Below are 6,000 nucleotides of genomic sequence, written 5' to 3' on the forward strand. Positions count from 1 at the left end.
CTATTCAAAACTGAATAGCCCAAGTACTCTGTTCAGCTTGCCTGTCTGTAACTGCAGCCTGCTAGCAATGTGAGCAAGTAATTCTCTCTGTCACAAAGGACAGAGGCCCTCATTCAGAGGCGGTCGCAAGAAGCGCTCGATCGTATCATAAAAGAGCGAGAAAATGCAAATCAAGCGCAAAATCGCAGCGCAAATCGTAGGCAAGGAAACTCCCATCACAATGTAAACACACCTCCTGAGTCTCGTAAGACTCGTAAGACTACACACCTCCTGAGCGAGGACTACAGTCGCAGAAATTAGTCGGTCGCTGGCGCCAAGCTATGTGACCATCGTGGTTTTTTGGCAGAGTCAAGTTTCCACATCTGCACTTTCGATGGTTCTTTTGCCTATTTCGATGCGGATGCAAGCAGCGTGCAATCGCTTTGGGTTTTTTTTGTCTATTCTTCTAATGTAAATTTTGCATGTGTTTTTTGATGTTTGGTTTAAGAAATCTGGCTATGGGTTTTATTATTTAAAATAAAACAAAAACAATGCATGCTGGGATGTGCAGTACCACAAACCTAAAAAATATAAAAAAAAACATCTACAAAAACATGTATTTAGCATTTGAACAACCACTTTGCTAATATACATTGCAATGACAAACACCTGTTACTTTGTTAATTGACTCCAGACATCGGCAGAAGTCAAACCATCGCCTGCAGTCGCAGTGATTGAGGTAGACCCTGGGCTATGACGTGTGCGATGACCTGCTCAGTAATTTATGCACGCCTTTAAATCTCTCTTTTTACGACAGACACGCCTGCGTTCGCAGCGCCACGCCCCCGTTCACATGCATCTTCCCCTGTTACCATCCACAAACGGAACTATCTGTCAATCAGAGCTACGACCAAGTAGTGACTGACGACAGACTCCATATAGCCCGCAAGAACTAGCTTGCGCACGCGCAATGCCGACTACACGCATGCGCACATGACAAAAAAACGCTCGTTGCGATCGATCGTGCCCTAGCGACCGCCTATGAATGAGGTCCAGAGGTCCTCATTCAGAGGCGGTCGCAAGAAGCGATCGCTCTCTCTGAATGAGGGCGGCCGCTTCTTTTTTTTAGTGCGGGCCTCCTGGTCGCTAGCTAAGCTGTGGGTTACCACCCACAGCTTAACGACCGACCAGGGTGATGGTCGCGATGGTCAAGACCATCGGGGCTTGCGACGAGACCCTAAGGCAACCGCAAGCCCCAGGGAGCTTCCTGCTCTGATCGAGCAGGAAGCTCCCCACTGATATCACTGCTGATGTCAGTGCGGCTGCCAACAAAACGGCAGAACGCCTCCGTTTGTGTAGCCACCCCCCGCCCTGCCTACAAAATGGGTCGAGCTGTCGATCACCATCGACAGCCGCTCCTTTTGTAGTGAGCTCCGGAGCGAGAGAAAGGCTCCGGGACTTGTGCACGTGCAGTGCGGCCGCTGCGTGTGCGCAGGGCCTTAACATCGACCCAGTTGCGAGCGCTCATCGCTTGCGACCGGGTCTGAATGAGGTCCAGATTCTGAATGTAGTCAAATCTATAGAATTATCTCCCATGCAGCTGCACATTACTGTATATAGATGTGTCTTGTGGCAAAGAGCAGACAGAGGATCCTGCAGGGCCCCTCTGAACACAATGTGAAAGATTATAAACACAATGTGAAAGCTTGGCCAGCATCATCTGCCTGCTTCTTACTGTAGATGTGTACTGATTGGTGGAAAGTGCAGGTCATTCACCAGTCACAGTATAATAGCATACCTCCCAACTGTCCTGATTTCAGTGGGACAGTCCCATTTTACAGGCACTGTACCGCTGTCCCACCCGCAGGCCGCAGTGTCTAGCGCGCTGGGGGAAGTTAAGAAGGACACACTAAGACCGCTGCTCTGCATAGCTGAGCAGCAGTGAATGGATGCGCGTGTCATCCATCTAAACTTTGCCAGCTCTGAAAGAGGCTGGGGGGCTGTCCAGCAGCTCCCAGAGGGCTGGGCAAGCCCATAGCATGACTAAAATGGGGGCATGGCTCACAGGTACGACATTTCCTGTGAGTCCACACCCATAACCAATAGGTCACATCCACTATTTTTGGGCACCCGACTTCGCCATATGCAAATGTCCCTCCTCACTAGGATGAAATGTTGGGAGGTATGTAATAGGGGTGAGACTGCTAAATCACCCATCTAGTTCCACCACTGCCAAATTTGCTAGATCTACGATGAAACAAATTATTATTATTATTTTGCCATTCCATGTCATTCCTCAGTGTATTTATAAATTCCCATTTTGCAGAATGTATTCACTATAGGCCTGATTCATAAAGGATCACTATTGCGATTGCAGATCCCTAATCATCTGCTGCGAAAATATGCTAATGAATGCTATGGCATTGCCGTCGGACTGCCAGCACAGAGACGCCCATTGCCTCCCACTACCGCTATCTCACATCCGTTATGCCTTGCAAACTTCCATAAACATCGGTAACATAGAGTACCATAGGCCCCTCGCGCAGAATCACAGCAGCCCTGACCTTACTTAGAATTTGCTAACTTCGTTGCATGCAGTGAGTACTAATCATCCGTGCACGCAGATGGGGTATCCGAGTACCTAGAAACCCCCCTTGCCCGCCACTCTATCGCAGCGCAGCTGAACAATATTTCTTTTTGTGTGTGAAGACGTGAGCCGGCAACTGTCCCTGGCTGAGCTGCCTGTAGGGGGAGCTGCAGCGCTTATGCACAGCTACTCCCGGGCAGTTCCCATAGGGCACCGCGCACCGGCATTGTGGGAGGCTGAGACATCGGATCCTGATTCCTGCTGCGTGACAGTGACCAGCGCTCTCTCCCAGAGCCGCACCGCAGGTGTGTGTAATGTTTTACATGTGGGGGAGCCGGTGGTGGTGGGGGGAGGGTGATCTGTGTATGAGTGAGTAGGCTTTGTCAGTGTGCCAGTCAGTGTGTGTATGTATAGGCTTTGTCAGTGTGTGTGTGTGTCAGTCTCTGTATGTGTGTGTGTGTGTCAGTCTCTGTGTGTATAGGCTTTGTCAGTGTGTGTGTGTGTGTATTAGTCTCTGTGTGTGTGTATGTGTGTGTGTCAGTCTCTGTGTGTGTGTGTATAGGCTTTGTCAGTTCAATTTAAGGCAAAATCATTCTTTTCTGCAGATCACTGTTGCTTGTTTCTTTGTAGTGTGTGTATGTTTTGTCAGTGTGTGTGTGTCAGTCTCTGTGTGTATAGACTTTGTCATTGTGTGTGTGTGTGTATAGGCTTTGTCAGTGTGTGTATAGGCTTTGTCTGTCTGTCAGTGTGTGTGTGTGTAAGTGTGTATAGGCTTTGTCAGTGTGTGTATAGGCTTTGTCAGTGCAGTGTCTCTCAGTGTGTGTGTGTGTGTGTGTGTGTGTGTATTTAGGGCTTTGTCAGTGTATGTGTGTCAGTGTGTGTATATGCTTTGTCAGTGCAGTGTGTGTATAGGCTTTGTCAGTGCAGTCTGTGTGTTAGTGTGTCTGTGTCAGTGTGTGTATAGGCTTTGTCAGTGCAGTCTGTGTGTTAGTGTGTCTGTGTCAGTGCAGTCTGTGTCAGTGTGTGCGTCTGTGTGCGTGTGTATGTTTGTGGTGCCGCCTTTTTATTTCTTCAAGGAGCTGAAAAGCTCCATATAAATATAGACAAGTAGACTCCATATAAAAAAGTTCAACTCACGGGGTGCAGATCCTAAGAACTAAGCAGACCGCTCAGTCTTGAACATACAATCACATACAGGCAGCGCTAGCCCTCAGGTACTCAATAATCCAAGTTTGTTAATCCATTACTGTGCAACGTTTCAGATGCAATTATTACATATTTCATCAAGGCATTGACGAAATATGTAATAAATTTATCTGAAACGTTGCACAGTAATAGATTAATAAGCTTGGATTATTGAGTATTGATTATTGAGTACCCAAGCAGTGCTGCCTGTATGTGGTTAGATTTTTTGCAATTGGTTTTGTAACCAAGTATTGGAAACCCCCCTTTCAAAATCCTGCATTTGCCACTGCTCATGCTGCGTATGCAAACGCAATGGCTGATTTATGCATGCCCATGCAACAGTGTTCAAATGGCCAGGAATGCCTGCGTTTCTACGACCACCTCCCGTCACCACCCCGAAAAGCTCACTGCCTGTCAATCACTCTGTGATGGCTCTGTGTGGTCTCCGTGATCGCAGTGGTGCCTTCACCCATGCGCACTGCGATGCATACACATGCGCAGTACGTAACAATCGGCCAACTGTGTACACTTTAGCAATAGCAATCCTTAATAAATCAGGCCCTATGTATAGAGCTGGGACGATGTCGAAGTCAATATATTCATGTGGATTTAGGGTAGGACTTAGGATTGGGAGCACTTTAGGACTAGATTTGCAATGATCATATGCAGAATTTTACTGCCAAATGTGGAATGAGAGTAATATGTTACTGAACCATTTTAAAAACTCCCTTATTATTAAGTTATAAAGCACAAATGACAACAGAGTGTGAGATTTCTGACATATATATATATTGAAAAATAATAAGAACAAAGACGTGCACCTAATAGTGTAATAGTTTGGATAAAGTGAGATAGTGCTCAGAAAGGTAAGTATTGTGCGTACCAAAAAACACGACCAGGAACACGGAGGAGTGACACCTTTATATGCACTAATTTATGCATTATCTGGTACGCAGATTTATGTATGTTTACCACTGATATTGTTTGCAAAACTACTACACTATATTACTGTTCTGTGGGCAAAAAAATTTGGAGCCCAATTTTAAGGTTTACATGACAGCTCTGTCCTCTGGAGAAATCCTGATAACGTTGCCAGTATGTGCTTCTGACCACTGAAGTAATACCTGGACAACAGATAAGCTTATCATTTTTAATACTTACCTTTTTGAGCACTATCTCACTTTATCCAAACTATTACACTATTAGGCACACGTCTTTGTTCGTATTATTATTCAGCACATTGTTCCCCGTTTGCCACGAGGATTATTTGAAGACTGCAGCCACCCGTTATTTTCAGGAGTGTTCCTCATGATGTATCATCACTTCTTCTAATATTTATGATCACTTTCAAATAAGGAACTTGAACTTGTGCGCTAGTATTCACTCTCACATATATATATATATATATATATATATATTAGGGGTGTGCACCGGCCACTTTTCGTGTTTTGTGTTTTGGTTTTGGATCTGGATCTTTCTTCGTGTTTTGGATCTGGATTGGTTTTGCCAAAACCACCCTTCCGTGTTTTGGGTTCTGGGTTTTGTGTTTTGGATCTGTATTTTTTTGAAAAAAAGCATAAAAACAGCTAAAATCACAGAATTTGTAGGTTTTTCTGCTCCTATGCTATTATTAACCTCAATAACCTTAATTTCCACTCATTTCCAGTCTATTCTGAACACCTCACACCTCACAATAGTGTTTTTATGTCCAAAAGGTTGCACCGAGGTAGCTGGATGACTATGCTAAGCGACACGAGTGGGCGGCACAAACACGTGACCCATCTAGGAGTGACACTGCAGTGGCAGACAGGATGGCAGTTAGAAAAACTAGGCCCCAAACTGTACATAATGCAAAGAAAAAAAGAGGTGCAAGATGGAATTGTCCTTGGGCCCTCCCACCCACCCTTATGTTGTATAAACAGGACATGCACACTTTAACAAATCAATCATTTCAGCGCCAGGGTCTGCCACACAACTGTGGCTGAAATGATTGGTTAGTTTGGGCCCCCACAAAACAAGCTGGCAATTAATGTGTCCCTGCACAAACTGGCTCTACGGAGGCAAGATGTCATCCTCATCCTCCTCATCCACCGATTCCTCACCCTCTTCAGTGTGTACATCCTCATCCTCACAAAGTATTAACTCGTCCCCACTTGAATCCACCACCACAGGTCCCTCTGTACCTTCTGGAGGCTGGTCTCCCTGGAAGAGCTGATAATTCATTTTGATGAACATCATCTTCTCCACAT

This window comes from Taudactylus pleione, unplaced genomic scaffold (assembly GCF_031769625.1).
Source record: "Taudactylus pleione unplaced genomic scaffold, aTauple2 ptg000116l, whole genome shotgun sequence".
NCBI lineage: Eukaryota > Metazoa > Chordata > Amphibia > Anura > Myobatrachidae > Taudactylus > Taudactylus pleione.